The sequence below is a fragment of the Falco naumanni genome, chromosome 1, assembly GCF_017639655.2.
Source record: "Falco naumanni isolate bFalNau1 chromosome 1, bFalNau1.pat, whole genome shotgun sequence".
NCBI classification, from domain to species: Eukaryota; Metazoa; Chordata; class Aves; order Falconiformes; family Falconidae; genus Falco; species Falco naumanni.
This window is the reverse complement of record NC_054054.1, coordinates 6,992,315-7,015,341: the sequence shown is the minus strand read 5'-3', so window position 1 is coordinate 7,015,341 and position 23,027 is coordinate 6,992,315. Positions and strand designations below refer to the sequence as shown.

General features: G+C 37.9%; 2 long non-coding RNA genes across 2 annotated transcripts; both read left to right on the top strand.

The window, feature by feature from the left end:
* Positions 1–347: 347 nt before the first annotated feature.
* LOC121082757 lies at positions 348–10,096 on the top strand. The gene is made up of 4 exons (XR_005826107.1): positions 348–478; positions 852–915; positions 9,336–9,454; positions 9,989–10,096. It is a non-coding gene; the product is annotated as an uncharacterized LOC121082757 (long non-coding RNA).
* A 1,739-nt stretch (positions 10,097–11,835) lies between these two features.
* On the top strand, positions 11,836–20,406 carry LOC121082659. The gene is made up of 4 exons (XR_005826082.1): positions 11,836–11,962; positions 12,149–12,287; positions 12,541–12,654; positions 19,712–20,406. It is a non-coding gene; the product is annotated as an uncharacterized LOC121082659 (long non-coding RNA).
* Positions 20,407–23,027: the final 2,621 nt, after the last annotated feature.

Sequence of the window (23,027 nt, the reverse complement as noted above, 5' to 3'; positions counted from 1 at the left end):
CAAGACTGTTTCCTAAAAGCCTTTCTTGCCTCCTGAAAATGCTGCCGTGTCTTGGACAAATCCATTCATTTGTATTTATATCTTTAAGCACAAACTAGGGAAGAGCTTCTAGTGCCAGTCATAGAGTAGTGACTCCTTGAGTCTGCATTGCTGTAGGATTAGAGTCCTGTATTCCACATTTGTGTTGAAGAGACCTGGCTGGGAGAGTCCAAAGTGGACCCAGGGAGTGAGCTAAAAATTGCATGGACAATATTCAAATGAGACCTCTGGTCCTCTTTTCTTAAGCATTAAATGGTAAAGATAATGATTTGTTAAGCAGTAAAGGTATGTGTTTGATTCCTAGGCAAAGATGCCAGAGGAACTGGGATGAAAAAGTACATTGCTGTGATGTGATGCGATCCGTCTGGCATGATACCTATCCCAAGCGGCCAGCAAAACAGTGAATCCCTCTGAATGTATGGTTGACACTCCCTATGAAGTGAGACACAAATTTAACTTTCTCTGGCTGTGTACTATTTTTAGCTTAAATGAAATTAGTCCATCTGCTGGTTTTACTAGGATTTTTAAAAGAGCCTTTCTAAAAAAAAAAAAAAAAGGCAAGAAGTGCTGCTTTTTATTTTACTGTGAGCATACATTCATCCAGTCTTCATGTTTTATTTTAAACTATAACTAATTACATACCTTTTCCATATAAAAAACCCATATGAATTTTATTATATTTTCATATGGATGAGGCATTCTTTCTTCACAATATACTAAGGGGTGAAAAAAGAGAGCAGTAGATGTTGTTTAGAGCTGCAGCTGTCTTTATGAATCCCTATTTATTAATTTCCTTTTATTCTTTTCTCCAGGGAACCTTGAAGGTGGCCAGGGTCATCACAGCAGACTGAAAACTGATTTGAATCCTCAGAGGAGGTAATAATACTTTTTCATTCCTCCCTTGTTTAATCTTGACAAACTAGCTGTAACTCTCTGTGGATTAGTAACATGCAATCTGGCATGGTAGGACAAACCAGGTTTACAGAGTATCCTTAAACTTCATTAAGGGTCTTCCATTCCAGTATGATTAGAAAGATTTTTGTTTGGATCTGATCTGCGGCAAAATCTGGGTCATTCGGTTAATGGACAAAAAGAAACAACTGATGTATAAATCCATTAAGTGATGATAATGATATGAAATAAATTCTGAAGTATGTGAGGACTTAGTGGATGCTATTTTCACTTTTTGTCTCTTGTTAAGGTAGAATATACTTTGCTTTTCCCAGCTTAGGAGACATTTTTACTTCCTAAATAACGGGCAATGTTTTCATTTGCCCATGATATGTATTTTCTTCTTAGCGGACTGTGTAAATCCTTTAGCTTCATGGTGAGTATTGGTGAGCATAAGCAGCAAACCTCCCTCTGAAAGTGAGTGACCGATTTGATGAGCGTTGAATGGGTAACCAAAACAATGTTTCTCTTCCACATCATAACAGTGAACAGAGGTTTTGCATTCAAGACATTTTAATCCTATCACTATCGTACTGTGCCCTTTATCTAGGACTAAATATGAGCCAAAGCCTACTTGAAAATGAGCCTAGGTTTTGCTCAAATAAGCTAATGAACCTCTGTGAACTTTCAAGACTGGTCTGAATTTCAGCTTCAGAACAATACTGGAAGCCAGATGAGTTTTACTGTAAATACTTCTAACATGGTTCCAGCAACAATCTGATCTTGTTTAACTAGTTTAACTAAATGCTTGTGTAACATTGAGGCCTGGATGACAGACATTTATATATATATATATATAAAAAAAAAAGATTGAAAAGTAAAAGCAGTGATAATATGCTACTGTTGAAACTGTGTGCTAAATTTCTAAATGTGCAGACTGAGATAGTGTAACATGGAAATATTCTGTTTCTTCATCTATACATATTCATATATAGATACCGATAGGAAGCAAATGCCCTAAAAACGTAAAGGACTCCTCAAATTAAGCAGCGTATTAAGACAAAATGAACGTTACTAGTTATACCTTCTCAATCAAGTGTTGCTAATCACGGTGGCTATAAATCCCTTTTTAAAAGATTTGATCTTAAACATCGTTCCTTACAGAAAGGAAAGAGAATAAATGGGGGATTCGATGAGAGAACTAGAGGTTCAAGAGACTAAATAGCACCTCACAACCAACAGTAAATTGCATACTGCTGGTAAATAGACAAGAGCATAGAAATCTGCGTCTTTCCATAAATCTCCTTTTGCCTCTTCCCCCCTACCTTAAAACGGAGTCCAAAAAATTGCGTGGTCTTATAAGCAGATGGAGCTAGCATAGAGATGCCTTCACACAGAAATGCAATTGCTTCAAGATGGACCACAGTGGTTGATAAATAATGAATAAATAATAGTATACGCTGTGCTCCTAAGACATAGGGGTTTATAGAGAGATCACCCACCATTTTTCTGAAAAGTATTTGAAATCTGTTCCGAATAGTCAAAATGTAGTAAATACACTTATTCAATTCCCTAATATAAGATCTGTGATGATGCAGGCAAAAGACCAGATCAGTACACGTGCTGTAAGTAGATGTAGCTCAGATACACTGAGGCGAAACTGGTGTGACTAGATGAAGAAACAGGCAGTTAGCAAAGGCAAACCTCCACCTGGAGCTGTTATTAGGTGGTGCTATTGTAGAATTCTAAGGGTTAATGTTTTGTAAGCTTCTTTTAATTGGAAGTAAAGATTGAGTAAAAGTTTTCTTTTTATAGCATTAATCTGCAGATTAATGTTTCCTGTGTTTTAATGACATGTTCCCCAGCAGCAGATGAGTGGTATAAAAATGTTTAATTAGAGTCAGTCATAGCCTGCTGGCAAGCAATGACCTTACCTTCAACTCAATGTACCGGATAAAGACCTTGCAGACTTTTTTGTTCTTTAACATGAGTTTTAAGCTTAAAAGCCATAAAGTGTATTTTTTTTTGCATACCCTGCTGAAAGCTGACCATAGTAACAAGACAGCAATATCTGTTTCTTTAAGCAATTTTCTTTATTTCCTGGTTGGAATTTACTGAGGGGTGTGTTTGTGCATGTGTTTGCGTGTATGTGAAAAAGGAGACAGACACAAAGAGGGCTGAAAGTTCAGCAGATTTTCTGAGTTTTCAACTGCAGCTTCTGTTTTGTTGCCTGTACCTAAACCAGAACATGAGCTAGTCTAGGCTGATTTTAATGTAACCACTGCACTTAAGCAAGGCTTCCACTCACCACTAACTATTCCCTAAGGCATTTATTAGTTCAGGCATGTATTCTATAAATTATACGGAGGGCATGACACTGTGTTTCGGTGTATCATCTAGATGTGTATGCTTTTTAATCTATCTCTGTTTTACAATGGAAGTGAGGTCTTTTGCTCCCCTTACCTTGCGCTCCCCTGTTTCCTATGAAAGCTTCCTCTCATGCTGCAGCCCAGAAGGGAAGAAAATCTGTCTACCATTATATGCTGATACAATTAAATGCACGAACTGGCTAGCATTTATGTGGCTTGGCTGCAAGTCAGGAAGGTACCCATAATTTTTTTTCTTTTTTTAATATCACTGTGTGCATGCATTCATGTATGCATATGTATAAAATGTAATATAACTGGGACATGCCAATTATTTTTCTCCTGGTTTTAAAATAGATTCCACTCTCTTATCACTGCCAAAATAAAATAAAATAAACCAAGTGTTTCTTTCAATACATCTTGCAGTCTTTATCAGCTCAATAAACATACACTGGAAAACCAAAGAGAAACTATTGGTGTTCTTTAGCAGAGTGAACCAAAACCAGACATTCTGAGAGTTTATGAGAGCATGTAAAAAGATCATTTCCTGAAAAAGTCCCTAGCTATAACTGGAAGATCAAAATGTCCTGATTGGGAGATTGTGTTAGTCACAAAATATGATATACACGTTGCATTTTGGAACTATCGTCTACTTAACACTTACTGTTGCTGGACCGGGAAAAAATAACACATATGTTGCTACCTTATTGAATGTAACAGTAATAATGAAAAACGTAAAGGACGTGGAGGGGAGAAGAAAGTAGATGCTGGAAGGAGCCAGCATTGTGCTGAGAGGGCATGCTGCGGTGTGAGTGAAATTCTTTTCCAGTAACCTCTGGATCAACTTAGCCCCACTACCTATGAACTTCTGGCTCACTGACAGAAAAATAAGCCATGCAACGTTCTACTTATATAAAGAATAAAACCAGCTCAGCCGCTGTCAGTACATACTGTTTTGCTCTATTGCCCTGATGCATCAAGATGCTTTTATTTTCCAGTTACTAAACTTGGAAACAAGGATCTGGTAAAGCTCCCATGTTGTTTGCCAGGTCTGTCAGAACTATCTTGCAGATGCTCAAGATGCAGTTATGTATTTCAGCGTGTATATGATTGACCCAGGTATAATATCATCTCCTCAGCACACATGGAAATACTAAGTGTATAATAATGAGTAGGACAGGTTGAAAACTATATATCAAAGCTGGTGGGTTTTTTATATAAAACTGTGCATTTCATGTTTTACTTGGAAATTCAATTATCTGTGGAGAGAAACCCAAAGGTACCTCAATGAAAAAATCTGTCTGGAAGTGTGGATATGACAACTAGGGAAAACTACATGGGATGTTTCAGGCACCTCTATTCCCCTGCAGCCAGGGCCCAGCCATCTCTCATGAAGCACCAGGTGCTTCAATAGAAGAAGGGATTGTAAGGCAACAGAAGAGAGGTTGCTTCATCAAAGACCCTAATTGGGGAGGGTAATGTGGTGATAAGGCATCTGTACCACAACTGTGGTAATATTTTTTCAATTCAAAAATTTTTTCAACAAATTTCATACTTTTAATTTTTAATGAAATCAAAAGTTTGGCTAAGGAACATGGATGGAAACATCTTACTTTTATTAAAAAATTCTCAGAAAAAAAAAATTCTTGACATAATAGTAACCAACAAAGCAGAACTTAATTTGTGTAACAGTTTTAACTGGAAATACTGTTATTTCTGCTCCAGTGCATATGAATGTGTTGGATTCATACTGTGAGGAAGAGAGAAACTAGAGAGAATACAGGAGCTGCCACACTAAATCATACCCAAAGTCTTTCACCTACAGCCGCTGGTGTTTGGTGGTAGTCACAAAGAAATGTGTATACTAAGTAAGCAAAAGAATCATGAGCTAAATCAAGGGTGATGCTGATAAAAGCCAAACATCTTTAACATTAATTTCCACTCTAGTTTTGATGTTTATTTATCTTACATAACTTTACCTTCCATTTTTATCTCCACAGCTTCCTGTCGCACTCATGCCTACAGTTACATCTTGATGATGGAATTTTTTTTAGTTTGGTTTTCCCTACTTTTTGATTTCAGTTACTGTCTCAGATCTGTCATACTCGTGTTGCTGTTTGGTGTCATCCAGTACTGTTTTGTGTTACAGTTTCTCAGGGGTCCTCTCCACCTCGGATGGCATTTCCTAAATCTCTCTCTGCCTATTTGGAAGCAGGGTGATCAAATCTTCCCTTCTTTAAGAAGAAGACAGTAAGCATGAGAAAGAGAGTGAGAAGAGATTGCAGCTTGGCCAAATGCTCTCAATCCTTTTGGGATTTAAAGGGCAGTTTAGCAGATTGCCAGCCCTAAAGAAGCAGCAACTGATGCAAAGGCTGTAGCAGTCTTCCTCAGTCAACCCTGGAAAAAGTATCCTTGTCCATCTTGTTCTGCCTTCAGGATGTGTTTGGCTTCCCTTTTTTACTTGGAAGACAGAAATATGCTGAAGTACAGGGGCCTTGAAAATTATTTTGTCAGAGATGCATGCATACCTACTGCTTTTTCACTTGTAATTTTGAGATGACAGTAGAAGTGCTGATGTTTTAGAATCATAGAATAGTTTAGGTTAGAAAAGACCTTTAAGAAGACCAAGTCCAACTGTTAAATCCTTTTTACTGCTTTAACTGTTGAACCATTTTAACCTTGTGTAAACCCAGTCTTACATTTAAGGAGAACCCCAGGATTGAGGATCAGAACACGGGTTACAGAAGATTGATTTGAGTGTAAAAAAATCTTGAGAAATGTTCTTAGTGACCTGTTACAGTTACTCAAAGTGCAATTCTAAATAGCAGAATATATCTTCTTTTCTTGTGTTCAGTGCTGTACATTTTTACTTTGATGCCTTGTTTCCATTAATTCAACTGAGATGCCCATTAATCTGGTATTCCTATTATCAGTATACGTTGAAAGAGACCAGATTTCTACCAGAAATCCTGACATACATGTAAATCTTCTCCCAGTTAGGAAAAGAAATAAACCCCAACCAAACGCTTTGGTGTCTATAGGTCAACCACATGTTCTATAAAACAAGATTTTGTGTAGGTGAGAGAAATGAAAAATATTTTCATTAATCCATGTAAAGGATGGGGTTTTACTCAACATCCTTTTGAATCAGATCTATGACTTAATGCCTTTCTTGAAATTTTAGCACTAAGGGAGACAGTATATCTCTGTGCTGAGTGGCTGCAGTCTACTTCAGCGATGATTTCTCTTCAGCACTGAAATTTCCACCTCTGCTTGCAACATAGTGCCCTTTGTGGGAGGAGGGTAGAAAAAACGACCTAGTACTGCATCTTCTGCTCCTGTATTATTTCAGACTTTCTTCACTGTAGAAGGTACAGAGTAAGAGTTAGGTATGTGGGGCTCTGGGAAGATACTACAGATATGCCTTTCACTTCCCAGTTATCCTCCAGAGCCCATACTGGTCCGTCTCTGCCAGTGCCTGTGGGACCCCAGGGTCATGGTGGCTGTGGTGATGGTATTGGCAGAGAGCACCTGCCTATTTTCTCTTGAGCATAAGCTGCTCCCCAAGTACTGGTGGTAGAGCCTTGGTCCTGGTACCGGATTTGCTCCGTTTTACTGCCAGAGGTGCAGATGCAGTCAGAAAAGATGGGTTTTAATGTACTTCCTTGTAATTTTGTAAAAGCTTTGTAACGCCTTAATTACAGTAGGGATTTTTTAAGCTGCATAACATGGGACTAAATTCAGTGCAGGGTCTTCATGTCTCGGTGTGGGAAATTCTTTCCCATGCTACGTAAAATGCTAGTGGTTGACAAAAGAAGCCTCATTCTCCATAGAGACTGACCCATCATCTTGTAAGGTGTGACTTTCTGGTAGAGGAAGGGTGACCTTCGCTAAGCAGGATGTTGCTGAGATATTGCAATAGCGTGTTGGTGTCTGATAGCTTTGGCATGGTTTGGTAGAGTACATATTCAGAATTACAGGCCAGGGGGAAATAATAGCTCCACACGCTACGTTGCGCCTGTGCACAGTGCTTATAGTGTAAATTACTCTTTAGCAAAGTGCCTCGCCTATTCTCCACACAAAGAAGGAGGAAGCTCAAGGAAGTTGCAGCTTTCTCTGTGCTCTTAATTTGCCATCTTAGGCAAATTAATTTGACAGTTTAGGATCAGTTTTGTTTGTAGTTGTATATTTAAGGCCCTTGAGCATGGGTGATAAAGGGCTTGTAGGAATCTTTGAGTGCCGGAACACATGGAGGGCCTGCAATGTTGAGGTATTGTAGAAAGAATTAATGTTTGATACTTTGGAAAGTAGCCTGTATTTTAAGAAAATATTGAATTTCTTTGTGTTTTTAAATGTCAAAAGTAATTTTTAAAATATATATGACAGTTAATATTTTTGTAACAGTTCCCCAAATAAGAATGCATTTCATTATTTTAAAATTGGGGGGTTTTGTAAAACAAGTCCTAAACTTATTAAACATAATTTTTTTATCTGCTTACTTCTTTGTTCAGATCGTAGCACACTGACAATTAACATTTGGTGCCCGCACAGTGCATACGCCTGTATGATTATAGCTTTGGTACAATTATCATATAGATAGTTATAAAGACACATACACAACGTTAATATTCAAAATGTCTTCCAGGTAATAGGCACTTTCAGGTAGGTAATTCCAAAAGAAAATTACACCATCATCATGCTAGAAGAGTATTAAAATACTGTCATTCACTATCAACAAAGGATGTGTTCAATTTAGGTGCTTTTACTGGAAGAAGAACTTTTTAAAATGAAAATATTTGAGATAGAGTTGTTTCTTTTGGGGGGACACTTCTCATTTTCCATTAAGTGATTGGAAACCTGGGACTATTATTATTATTGATTTTATTTTATTCCCCTGTGTTGACTGGGAGTCAGGCACCTCACCTGCAGCAATGTGATTGTTAAAATTTCAAGTGGTGTTTACGGTCAGAGCTTCTTTCATTAGAGCCCTCCAACCTGAAGGGGCAGTCAGTCTGCTTGGCTGACATCCTGAAAACCGAGCATCATCAAAACTATTAAAATTTTTCTTCAATCAGCCAAGTGGTTGTATATTCCCGCTTCCTCCACACCCCAAATTTCCTTTGCTTTTTCCAGGACATCAGAAATCAGTCTGTCAGCACCACAGCACAGCCACATCTGCACATAAAAACTATTCAAATTAATAATAAAACACACCTCAGTTGAGTTTTTCTCTCTAGTACAGCATTTTCTAGCACAGTGTTTCTCTTTAACAGCTCATTTGACACTGGACGCCTGACCTGTGCTACCATAATAGCTGTTAATGGAAACTTCACCTCATGCAATGATAAGATGGATTTTTGGCAGCTGTGAGAGATTATGAAGAGTAAGAACAATCTTAGCTGGAATCAGAAGAAAAGAAAGCATCTGTACCTTGAGAAACACTCAGCTGGTTTTCATTACACACCAAGCCTATATTTATTACAAAGACTAGCCAAGAGACAGAAATTGATAGGTCTCTGCACTCAGAGCAAGGAGGCTAGTGTCGGCTTGATAAATTCTTCCTTTCTTCTCAGTTGTATGAGTACAAGTGACCAGAGCTGTTCAAAACTACTGGGGGTCTGTCTTGCAGACCATCTTTCGAGAGTGTTCTTCATCGTGCTTTTCCTTCAGTGTTGAGCTCTTGTCTTTAGCTGTCTTTCCCTTCCAAAATGAAAGCCAAGGGGGTGAGGCAAAATGAGGGGAAAAAATTACTTGTTTCTTTTTACAGCAATTTTACTACATCAGGCATCTTTGATAAATATAGAAAAATAATTTATTTAAAGTCTTTAGCACTAGATAACTTTTCCCTAAGCATGTGTAAATGCTGAGAAACATTTCAGGCCATGGGGAGGAGCAGTTAAAATTCAGAGTTTGAAAACACAGTCATTAAAAGTGAAAACCAGAAAACCATTGTTGAGAAGAACCTTCAGTAAAAAAATGAGGAAAAATGACGATGAAAAGGAGAAAAAAAGTTATTTTGTTTTCTGTTTTCTATCCAAGCCTAGAAGACACCACAGATCAAGCTGAGCTGTCACTAAAGATTAGGAGACGACAGCTACCAACCACAAAATGTTTGGATGTGTCACTAAAGGCACTGTAAAAGGAGCCAAGTGAGTCAGGTAAACAGAATGCTGGGGCAGAAAACTTTGATTTAGTTATAACTGAGTAAATACGGGAATACACTGCTGTAAACAAGTGTGGAGTTTGGCTATAGGTCCTTTACATCTGAAGTGAAAATTAAATTACACAAGGCAGATGGGAAAGCTCTTCAGAATTCTTTTTTTTTTTTTTTTCCCTGAAATTAACTTGTAACTTAAAGGGGTGGGAGACAGGAGTTGTCTTTTTAGCCCTTCCAAAAAGGATGGGAGTTGGAAGAATGTTTCCGAGGCTTCCGCTGTACTTGTTTTGTCTGTTGCAGCTGCTCCTGTAGAGGCTTGTTCCCTCGGGATGGTGGGAGACACTGTAGTAGTCTTTTGTACGCTCCTTTGCAACAACCTGTAAAGAAAGCATGGCACACAACATGCCTGCCTCCTATACAGACCTGTGTGTGTTTGTTTGGGTTTTTTTACTGTCTGCTGAGCTTTTTGAACTGTATGTTCTAGTATGGTGGAATTCAAATTGTTTACAAATGAATATTACTATCATTGCTGTAGGTGACAAATTCAATTTGAAACTGCTGTGGTGATTTAAAACCAGCATGTTCTTCATGTGCTGAATGATGCTGAATTAGAGATGGAACGTCATCCATAGGAAACAATGCAGTGTACGTAGGTAGGATGTAAGGTGTTGGCAGTCTGGGACAGAATTTTCTCTTCTACAACTGTAGTTGAGTTCCTCTCTCCTTTCTAGACGCAATTATGCATACAGAGTATTAACTCCTGACCTGAATTAATTCCACCTGTCTTCTACCTGCTTAATGCTGTGACCAGCTACCAAAGTTGAGAAATTTAGCCTTGGGCTCATATACAGGAATTTAAACCTGATTTTTTTATTTGATGAATGGATCCATGCTAAAAACATTGCAGATCACTGAACCTGATTTAATAGACTATTTCAGTCATGCTCCAGAGAGGTTTTTGCATAGCGTGAGCACTGAGTGCTGTAAATGGTGACTCCAAATAGGTAGTTTTCAAATCAGTGTGATGGTTTTCCTTTACAATTTCTTTGACATTTTCACAATACTACTTATATGTGTCACTAGAAATAATAAACAATTTAGACACAGATCTGCAAAAGCACCCAATTTATGTTAAGGTGTCTCACTCCCTCTGATCCATCTTTGAGGATCTGGACCCTTGGCTCCTGAGGTTTTCTGGTGACAGCCTCATCAGACTTTTCAGGTAGAGATATATGGAGGAAGTTAGTTCTACTGGAACTGGAGCTACTTCAGAGAAGTAGCTGTACAAGGGATGACTGCTGGCACTGTGTTTAAAATCTCTAGAATAAGGAAATTCTTCACAGACTTCAAAGATATGTGGTTTTTTAAATGGGACTCCATTTTGCTCTTTTGCACCCTTCTAAATTGTGGTTGGAATTTGAAGGGAGTACTTTTGTTTTCCGGTCTACGAAAGCAGTCAGTATATTTTTAGAATGCAAGATAAAAAGCTTTACTGTTGTTTTTTTTTTAAAGCAGCATGTCCTGCTTGATCAGCTGTGGAGTACAACTGTTGCACTGCAATTGGACTGAAATAATTTATGGAATAGTCATTATTCCATTGATAAAAGGAACTTTACATTTTATGTCAAAGTATCTCTGTTATGTGAATTCTACTGGAAAAATAGTGTATTATAAGGTTGTAGCCTAAGAAAAAATTATCACCCAGGAAATGCAGCTTTTACTAAATCCTCAAACGTTAAGGTGTAAATGGGATTTAAGAGCTATATTTGCTTCATAAGGATGAATCTTTTCTCTCAAGTCGAGAGTCATAGTATTGCTTTAGTTTGTGGTGCATTTCGTATATTTTTAACACTGAAACTGGGATATTTTGTTTAAGGTATTTATCAAAGATTGCTCTTTACTCAAAGGTGAGAGACACCTTTTAGAGGCTGTATTACCTTCACTCAGAAAACATTTTAGAAAGGGATGAACTGTCATTGGAGATTCCTCTTCTCCTCTTGTCTTTCCCCCAATCTTCCCTGAAAAAGCATAGACCTTGAAGCAGTCCGAAAGATAAACCCATTAAATTAAAAACAAACCCAAAACACAACAGGATACTTCCCAAGGAACAGAAGCAGTTGGATTATACAAATGAGACATTTCACTAAATGAAAGCAGGAGATGTTTAAAATCAGACTTTCCATTTAGCAAGAGCAGTGTAATTGTAGACATGATAAAAAAAATAAATCCATTAAATAGGTTTGGAAATGGCTGTAAACAGCTTTTGGAAATGGAAGGTGGTGTCATTTGGCAGGAACAATCCTATTAATAAGAGAATTTCTACAATACTGTATAAATTTTCCTGCTCCTCTCTTCCCCTTTTCTGTTTTACTACAGTTCATACTTGGGCAATAGAACTTGCAAGAGCAGCATCATTTTTCTTGAGCTTGAAGCTTTTATTGCACTACAGCTGAAGCTTATCAATGGAAGCAAAGGGTGCCAGGAAAGGCTGGAAGTCATGAAAGTCAGGGTAAATGAGTTCTCAATAATTCCCTCTGTGTCTTATGAACATTAGGATGTTTGGGTATGTTGCTACCAGGTCCAGTGTAGTACCTTTTGAAGTAACAGCCCTGTGTATTGTCTCAAAGGGGTTATGTCTAAACTGTGGCACCCAGGACGCTTTCCTTCATTTCCTTCATCTTTTTTTGTTCATTAGTGACAAGCCCAGCAGAGACCAAGGCTGTAGGTGCACATCCCAGACCTGGGTCAGGGTAAGACCACCCCCAACGCTTCATGGCACCCTTCATAATGGTCCAGATCCCTGGGGAGAAAACCTGGGCAAGAAGAGAGCTGTGGTGAGTTTGCACAACGTCCCTGACCCAAGTAATCATTGATCCAAGATGACAGGGCACATGTGCCAACTGAACATGATGTTACTCCCAGAGTCTTATCCTACCGCAGGAATTCAGGAAATGAGATGGTGGGTGTAGTGCTTTATGTGATAGAGCAGTGCACTCTGAGTGCCCCACCAACTCTGCTAGCTGGTGTACTGTCTTCCTGCTCTCCTCTTATTTATCCATGGTCCATGTTATTATTTCTGTTTCATAGGCACGGTTCTCACACCGCTATGGGCATCCTTCTACTTCTTTGCTTCAGCAAGTCACCTGTATACTGACATAATGGCATTGTGAGTTAATCCCCCCAAAACTCAGAGCAACTGAGGTGAGAATCACGCCATATGTATTTACTGATGTTGTATGCTAGTATGGTCACAAAAAGTTGCAGCTCTCACTTGCTAGGCTGCATTATATACAACTTTGTGGTATCAGTGAGAAACTACTGTGTCACAGTAGTGAAGAAGCAGTGACAGCAACTGTGACATTATTTGTGAAAATATACTTGTGCCCTGTGTTGTTACTGGCTATACAAACAGAGGATTTTGTAAAAAAAAAAATGTCTAGACCATTCTCTTTATGTATCTAATCTATAGTAAATATTTGTAGTTGCATCTTAAAGTTTACATTCTTTGAATACACAGCATGCTGCTTGTTGTAAATATTAGATGCTAAGAGAAGAGCTTTGTTGAAGCTAGAATATCACTGTGTATTTGAAGCCTTCTCAACTAGAAACAAGCATACTTCACCTTACATATGATTTCCAAGATTTCTTGCACATCAAATGAGTTTTGTACCTAGGTTTTTAATCCATGCATTTGACGTAACATAAGCCCATTATTTAATGCTATATAACATAAACCACCATTCACTTCATAAAAGAGTTACATTCTAAACCAGCTGTTCAGCAGTAAAATGAGCTTTAGTTGAATTTATACAGTGGGAACTTTTTTTCTGGTAGTTGTGGTGTGGCAAAAGGGAACTAATTGTTCAAAGACCTGGCTATCAACAGAACTGACTTCGATAAGCTAGGTGTCATAAGGATAAACCCCCTACAACTCTTCCTGAAAATGCCTCTATTTTTAAATAGCAGAAGAAAGTGTATATAGAATGGAAATAAAACAAATCTAGATTAGATTACTAGTTCAGTAATCTTCCCAAATAAAAAATCCAGAATTGGAAGAGTAATTAAGAAAGATCACAGTGACAAATGCAAGAAACAAATAGGGCATGAATTGATGATGCAGAATCAACCGCTCACAGATAATTCTCTAGTTTAGGAAACAAACCCAGAGATTTCTGATAACTAATGTGTAATGTCCACCAAAATATTCATCTGGCAAGGTGGTTTAAAGGCAAAGTAGTACTTGAGCTAGATCTTGAGTATAATTTGAATGTGTGAAGTAAAAGCATGATATCTTTTCATGAAACTTGAAGTGCTTTCACAATCAAGTGACAGAGAGTGTCAGGAAAATGAGAGTAGCCATGAAGAAGGCACATCTTCAGTTGAATAAGTAGATGTGGCTCCCTCATGCTTCAGCAGATCTGCTCTCTTTTTTGCTAGCTGAAAACCCTGACCCCTGGCACATTCAAACTTCCTTGCAAAGAGTTATTTGAATAGAAAACATAGTTAACGATTGTGAAATGTTTGAAGAGATTGAATAAAAAATTGTATTGCTAATAAATCTCACGCATAATGCAGGGTTAGAGCAGCACTGTCACAACAGTACTGCACATCAAGGATGATTCCCCCAGCCTCAGTGGAACTGGGTTACCTTAGGGTAAAAGAAAAAAGAGATACTGATACATTATGGATTTGAATTTTATTAAACTATGTAAACAACAGTAGCCCACTGGGCCATGGTATACTGATCGCTTTGGAATAAAAAAATCCTTCTTCAAGTTGAGTAACTAATTGCTTTGTGGAAGACAGAGATCATTACGGTTGCCTCCCATCACATCATTGCTGTCAAGAGGATTTCTGAGGATTAAAAACTTGTAAGAAGCTTTCAAAAATAAATACATACAGTGATTTAGATCAGTGGCAAACAAGCAAAAGTTTCAAGTAATGTCTTTGAACATACATTAATTGTTAGAATACACATAAGATGAAGAAAAAAAGATCTTCCATTTAAAACAAACTCAGACCTGATATACTGAAGGATCTATTTGAAACACCTGTAATATCTGCATTTTTGTAAGAAATTAGTTTTGATAATGATGAAGGTGAAAACAGATTACAATATGATGGGTGTTGAGTAGTGGAAAAGATAATCTGAGATCTTATGTACACATTTACTTTCATGAAAGGACATGTACAGTATTATTTCTAGTAACAAATCTCCAGGTTTTTTTACATCAGTGGACTGCTGGAGAGAGCAGTACAGAGAGAGTGCTGCGTGTGTGCGACTCTGAATACAGCTGTTTTTTAAAAAAAGGTTGTACGGATTTAACTGAAAAGTAAAGATGTGCTTTGTCTACTTTTGGGAGATAATAGTGCAATTACCTGAGCCTCGCAGCTGACAGACATTTCCCATGCAAATCTGAAGAATTGTTACAGCGCTTCATGGAGATTTTGTGCTCTGATCAATTATCTTCAGGAAATAACTGTGCTGTAATTGGCAGCTTAAAAGGGAGTCAATTAGGAAGATCTTTGTGGGACAGCAAGCCTCCTCGGTGGGCAAAGTTAAGGCAATAGCACATTTTCTTTGAGGAATGCCACTAAAAATTTGATTTCGTCCTATACTGTTTTTAACATGAGAAAAAATGAAAGTACACAGATGAAGAAGAATAAATTACATATAACCACATTTCCAGCCTGAAAAATGTCTAATGATTCCGTTAAAACTCTGGCTGCTCCTCACATATCTAATCCATGGTAGTACAGATAGCACTGGACATGGTAGTTAGAAAGATTAAAAAATAAGACCAAAACAAGAGTGGTGCATTTTCAATAGGTTTTAATTCCATTATAGTTTATTGACTGCTGGAGTTTATCCCATGCAATTCTTCACTGAATGTAGTGGTTTACAAGACAGTTTGATTTGTCTCAGTATTAAAAGCCACTGTTTAAATTGTTCAGTAATCTGTCTTTGACCATTTCATAGCTTTGGATGATTACTTGTGACATATGTGATGAAATGAAACAAAATAGAGAAGTAGTGCCAAAATGCAGCCTGTATTCAGCATAAACAAGTTACATTGAAAAATAAATAGGATTTAGTATTAAAAGGCTGATGCGAGTTTAATTTGCAGAATTCATGAGGAGAAAGTATTTGTACAAGTCTTTTTGCTTTTATAATGAAGTATCAAATTGGCGGTGTTCCAGACCACTTTCCATAATAGACGAGGTTGATTGTGCTGCTAAAGCACTTACTCTAATTTGTAGAAAAGAGGAGCAATAAAAACTCCACCTAAATATCAGAATGGGGGTGGGGAGAAGGTACTCAAAATATAATTAGAATTAGCTTCTTTCTTTTTTTTTTTTCTCTTTCACTTTGGATGATGAAAAGATGCCCGTTTTCTGGAAGACCACCAGAAAATGTTGAATTACTCTCTTTTAATTTACTTCTGAGAAGTAAAATAAAAACTGGGGGGACACACATGTTTACTTAGACTAAATCAAATATAACAGTGATCTTTAAAAGTAAATAGACAAAGAATCAACTAAAGAGTCTGGATAGCTACTGCTTGTTATGATAAATTCCTAGCCCAGTTGAATTCATGCAAAAATGTCAAGTAGAAAAAAAGTTTAATCACTAAACAGTAATCCTTCAAAAGCATATGCCTCACTGAAATAATCAAAAAGCCATATGTAAGTAGTTATCCCAGTGGATGTGTGAGACAGTTATTCCTTGTGGGCAGCTAGGTAAATGCACTACTAGCAGAGTAAATAAAAAACATTTTGCCTATGATGTGAAATGCAGTTCTGACACATTCTGGGGAACTCTAACATGGGATTTCTTTTAAAGAATGGTTTTATGTTTTGAAAAGTAGCTTGGATCTTACTGGATGACAGAGACTACCTTTTTTATTTCTTTCCCAGATGAATGACAGAGTTAGTGGCTGAAGAGAAAGCAAAGATGGCTGGGGATTCATAAGCCCACTTCACCTATTCACCAGCCAAAGCAACTGGGAGCCCTCAGCATGTTAATTAAAAGCCAACTGACCAAGGGACTTTGGAGCTCTGTAAGGAGGTTCTTGGGGCGCAGGGTGTCATTGCAGGGGGGAGCTCTCGGGGCAATGATCAGCCAAAGCAAGGGCCTGAGAGCGTGCTCTGGAGAAAGCATGCCAGGATCTGAGAGCTGTATCACTTTGTCTTGTTGGTGGGATGCTGGATAAGTAGATGTACACCCCTGTGGTTTCTTTGGTGCTTGGGCTCTGTGAAGGTATTTCAGTTCACTTACAAAGACCCTGAATCTTTCACTTAAGGTTCAGACACATAGAACTCTGTCAAAAGTTAGAATTCTGTTAAATATGATTTTATGTATTTATTTAATTGTTAAAGAGTGGAGTCCCTATTGGTCCCCATTTTTTATTTGAACATAGAAGGGTATGCATCTCTGTGCAAGTGCGTTCAACAGGGAGCATAGCTCTGCAGCCTGATGGCTGCGGCATCCACTTTGGGATGGGAAGGTTATGTTCCTGTTCTTGTTCTGAAGCCTGTTTCTGAGTTTAGCATCCAGCTGGTTTTGGATAGGGTATGGAAATAGGCTTTGAGATAATGCTAGGTCTTACCCATCCCAGCTGAATGCTTTCTTTTTCTCTGTGATTTACCACAACAGAGTAAATAATCAACAAGAGTACCCAGAGATACTCCTTTGCATCCTTCACACCAGCCCTCTTGCTCCCTCCCTTCTACCCTGAGCCTCTGATAGCTCTGAAAGTATGAGCTGAGACATCCACCTTCCCAAGAGATGGCATAACACTTGTGGTGTAGCAACATCAGTGAGAAATTTTATTTGTGGATGGTTGCATCCTGTCATTATAGTATGAAAAATGTCTTTTGAGTATCTGTTGGGTATCTAGTGGATAAAGGTCAACCCACAGAGGCTGGGCAGATGTCAAGCTGTTACAGTGATTTCATGGTCAAACATGACTGTGAGTGATGATTTCAGACATTTTCAGTGCTAGATGACAGCCAAATGGGTATGGGTTAGTTTTGTTTTGTTGTTTTTGTTTTTTTTTTAATCTCAGTGTTTGTATGCAGGTGGCCCAGTTCTGCTTTAATGACCCAATTATTTTGCTAAGTGTAACTGTAAGTAATTCAGTCTGTCTTCCCATAAAAGGAGGGAGGGAGCAAGAAATTGTTATCTCTTATTCTGGGCTATAATTAAAGACAATTGAACTGCAGATGAGCAATCTCTTTTGAAAATCTTTCTTCTAGAATGCTAGAAGGTTATTTTAGATATTAGCTCACTTGCAATTTGGATGCAAGGATAAAAATATTGTTTAATAAATTTACTGGAAATAATGCAAAGATATAAAAAATTCCTAACAATTTTTAGAAGTTTTGGGAAGAAAAGATTGGATGTTTCCTGTTTCATCTTGTTTATTTCTCCTTACTGAAAAATGCATTCCCTTTAAGCTTAGAAGATTCCCTTTCTAACTTCAAAATAGCTAAAATAGCTCAAAAATCAAGAAATGCCTGTACGATTTTCAAATTTGGTAAATAGCCTTTTTTTCTGTGAAGAAAAAAATAATACTTGAAAGTTTTTATATAACTTTCCTGTTTAATGTAATGAAGTGGTCTTCCACCAAAACATAACGGGAAGTGACAGATCCATCTACAACTGAAATATTCCGTTAAGAGAAGCTACATCTCTTATGAAGTAAGAGATAAGCATTTGCATCCTAAGGAAGCCTTGGAACTGTAAGGATTTCAAATGGCCAGGTCTTTTTTTCTCAAAGCAGCACAAAAACCTCGTGTGCACTGCTCTACCCAAGAATATTTTGCCTGTAACTGCCAGAGGCTGAAATAGGAAAACGCCATTTACTTGGTAGCCGTTGCCACCAATGACAAGTCCATTGGCTTATGGACTAACATTGGATTGCAAGAAAGGCAATAATATGCTTTGTTATATCAGCCCAAGGCCAGGTTTCTAGTAATCTAACAATAATCTGTTGATCAATAAAATGAACAGTGTTACTAACGGTGTATTGAGGAGCTGGAACCCGCACAGTGAATGACTTTCATGTCAAAGACTAACCACGTATCTTTCCTCTTAAGTGTTAAACTAATCTTCAGTAGCTATAACATTTCCATATCTCTTCCCTTCCTAACTTTTAGTTTACTGATTCAGTTGCCAAAGTCGGACTTGAATTTTTGTGTCTATTCCCAGCTCTTGCTTTAATAAAGCATAATACAGCCTACAGAAAAATATTTTGTGGTATGCATACATACCTTTTCCTAATGCAATTAGTCCCATTTCATGAGATCCAAACTTTAATCATACAAGGAGTCATATCCTGCAGCTGTAATGTAACTTTAGGAATCGGCTTTGGTACTGTATCAAATAAGGATGAGCTAAATCAAAATGAAGAACAAAGTGCATGCCAAAATGGTTTTTTGCTGACTGGAAGGCTGATGTGCATTGTAAAGATTAAAAAAAAATAAAAAAAGGGGGGAAAAAAAAGAAAGTACCTTTGTACTGGGCAAAACCTGAGAGCTAGAGGAAACAAAGCTGATGTTACTATGCTGTTGGGCTCTATCTGTCTATGACCTGTTTGGCAGTTTTACAAACATTTAAAGTGGTAGAAAGTTATCAGGAAAAAAAATTGTATTTACAAGTAGGTGAAGGAGAGAGCTTTAAGTTAGTGTCCCCTGCCTTTTCTTCTTCTTCCTTCCTAAAGTCTGAGCTCAGGAGCTCTCATGTCTGACTGGGCTCATGGGCTAATCAGCCTAAAAGCTGTATTATTCAGCTGACTAGTATATGTTAACTCTGGTTGTGTTTTTAATTAATAAAGAGAACAACCTGTGGGTATGGAAAGGATAAAATAAGAAAATGGGGGGGAAACTAGAATATTACTGTGGAAAAAATGAGCCAAGAGAGAACATGGGTTCAAGTGCTGAAGACTATTACACACAAAAGCACAGTAAATCAAGGCTCATTTTGGAATTACTTACTTTATTATGGAAATATGAACTTTTGACATTTTATGTGAAATTCCAATATTTATAGACATTTGCTTATATAAATAAACTTGATCACACATATTTATGTACTTAACATACTTAGGAAACGCTCTGCAGCACAAGTTATTATGTACGTGACAATAACAAGGAGATTTTTAATTCCAGTTTCCTTTCATGTGCCAACCTGACCCCAACGAGGAGAGTGAGCCATCAAACCATGAAAATAAAAGTTAATGTGACTTTTTCCTAGATGCCATGCGTTGCCTTGTGAGGACAAGCCTTTCCCGTTTCTATGTCCTGCTGTCCCAGTTGGTGTTTGGTGCTGCCTTCCCCCATCCTCTCCATGGCTCTTCTCTCTCTTTCCATGGTTGTGGCTCCCTCATGCCTCCAGCAGCCATCACAGCTCTCCACGCCGAACCGAGTTATCGACCCGTAAGTGTCAGGAGTGAAGGGCTAAGGGAAGGGCATGTGGGAGATGGGGTTGTGGGATGGAGAAAAGGGTCCTATGGTGAGGGCTGAGAGGGAAGGAATCTGCCATAGCTCTTGCCTACTGGCTGGAGCCAGATGCTTTCTGCATTAACTTGTACGTTATCTGCATACTGTTCTTTCAGGGGATGACGGTTTATCTGAGGGTGGATGATATATGGAAAACAGCGTAATCGGTTACAACCAGTCCAAATACTGCAGAAGATCAGACTAGAAGATAATCATAGTTTAGGTCCTTCCAGTGTTAAAATCTATTACGTGTTGGGCTCAGTGCCTTTTTAGCTGGAAGATTATTATTTATAACATTTAGAAACTCTCTTATGTTTTGCCATTGGCTGCCTGTGACCTTTAGCATATGTCAAGCATATGGTGAATTTCTGAATGCTTAAATTATATCAGCAAGGTGTTATACTCCTATTATTTAGATGTTTTTAACTCCCAGTTTAGGCATGAGACCACTGTAGATGGGTCATTTTCTATTCATTTAACTTATTAAGAAAAATAAATCTTTCCTTGTTGATTTGTTGATGTATTCACTTTGTTTCTGCAGCAACAGCAATAGATCTGGTAACAGTAAGACAGCTGAAAACAGGAAACATTACTTTCTACTCAAAGAAGGGACAAATCCCGCACATTTCTAAGTAATCTGATATAACAAGGCTTGTAAAATACTTACTTTACATATACAGTCATTGTGAGGTACAAATTTCATACTATTCTCTCTCTCACACAGTGTGCTGTAGTGGACCATTATTTCCAAATGTTTTCGCTAACGTTGGGTGCCATACTTTGGGTGACTGAGCTATATTGAACCTGACTGTGAGACTGTGCTTTAACACTTTATTTGGAACTGTAAATATTCAACTCTGAGAGCAGGCTCTGGGAGACCCAAGGCAGGCACTTGGCAACGAGGCACTGAAAGTTAGGAGATGTAAAAAAAAAAAAAAAAAAAATATATATATATGGAAAAACCCCCAATTTGGCTTAATAATATCAGGGGGATCAAACAAACAGTGACCCTCTTGTCTTTTTTTATATCAAATTTATCCATTGATTCACCTAATCTAACTATTCCTTATAATTTTTGTCCTTATGTTCTGTGGCCGCAAAGATGTTGATGACCTGCTAATTTATTCCTTGTGTTCTTTATGAATTTCGTCTGCTGCCAAAAATTGTCCTCAAATGATGGTAGTCAAATGAGAGCATTTTCACATCTCTCTTAAGCACCCTGCATGTGTTCTGATTTAAAAAAAAAAAGGCTTTATTTTATGAGAGGTTTTTTTAAACTCACAGAGCTGTGAAGCTTACTATAATTTACAGAAAGCTTTATGACTGGGAATGGGTGGGAGGAGAAAAAAAGAAAAAAACTGAGCCAAAGGAAGGTGGAGAGGTCTTTGAATTAAATAAATAAAGTGAGACTATGTCAACTCTTCTGCAATAATGGTAGGAGAAGGAGACAGGGAAGTGCTAACAACATCTTTCCCAGGTTTCACGAAATTAAAATTAGAAACAATCTTGGCAGTGGGTGAATAGACAAATTGTCATGTCAGTTCCCTTCCATTTTAATATTCTTGTGTATAAATTGAATTAACACCTTTACTTTTATTAGACATTAAAGAATAATTTTTTTTTCACGTATCTTTGGATAAAATGTTGAATAGAGAAGGAAAGATTAAAAGGATGTTAATTAGACCAAGAAATGTGTCTCGTGCAGAGAAATATGTTAAATTTTTCTAGAAACAGACATAAACATGTAAGTGTGAATAATGGTGGTGTACTATTGGCCTTTAGTTTGAGATGGCTGTATGATGAGTTGTACTGGTCCTTGATTTGTGCCAGTAAGGTACCAAACTGGAATGCCATTTGAATTGTAATACTAGTTTTACTGTGACAGAATGTATCCCATCAGCTATCCTCCCAGATGAAAGCAGCAATTACTTTTAAAAGTAGTGGAAATCCTGATAATCAGGGCTAACAGAATTACAGAAAATTGTATTTTCTTCTAATGAAAATTTTAGGGACTTCTGGAAAAAAATATGCTTTGCAGCAATTTTTATCACACTGTACTTATAAAGTCAAGTTATCCTCGTTGCTGTGGGACCCAAATATATTGTCTGAGAGGGAAGGAAAAAATGCAAGTTACTTTCAGTAGCTTTTCATGCCTAATAAAGCTTTACATTAATATTGAGCCCCTTACGTCTAGAAGCAAGAGCTAAAAGCTTCAGCAACTTTGTACTTTGCAGTCAACCCATGAAGTTAAAAATGGAATTGTCTGGATTTCAATGCAGTGAAATAGGGATCTATAGCAACTCCAAAAGCTAGTGCCCTGCTAAAGTAGGTAGAAGTCTAATGTGTGGGACATGGGTTTGCATATTTTAGCCCTAGAAAAGGAGAATTCCTACCACCCTTTCTGGTGGCTAACAGTTTTTAAAGTAATTGCAGCCTGTTGTTTTGGAGGACCAAGAGTGATTTTAGTGACTCCAGTGGAATCATTCCAGATGTGGTGGAAATGAGATCACATTCTGGGCCTCCTTTTATAGCTCTGGTGAGATACAAGATTGCAAAACTTACACACAAGAGGCTGTGCCAGCTCAAGCAAGCAGGTTTTTTTCTTCCCCCCCACCAATGAGTTGTTGTCTTCTTGGAGTTTGCTAATGCCAGGCAATAGACTTCATCTTTGCAGGGAAATCTGTGCTTCCCTCGTAACTCCCAGTGACACCCTCTTGTCCCCCAGTTGATGCCAGGAGGTGCCTTTCCAGCCGTAAAACGGGTGACCCAGTGTGCTCAGAAGCCAAGTGTGATCGTTGCGGCTAGACACCCAGCCAAGTGGTCTCCGTGTGCTAGGGGCACAAATGTAGAGGGAAAGAAAAAATACTGGTTTTCTTTGGAGGAACCAAGAATATTTTGATTGACTCACTGTTGGTTCACCAGCAGTCTACGAACAGCTATGGCTGTTTTCTTTCCCAACATGACACAATTTCTGTACTCAACATTGTCTGTGGAGGTCTATATATAATTTTCTTTTTATGATTGGTAGAACATACTTAAAATTAATTTAGCACATTTTTAGCCTAAAATGA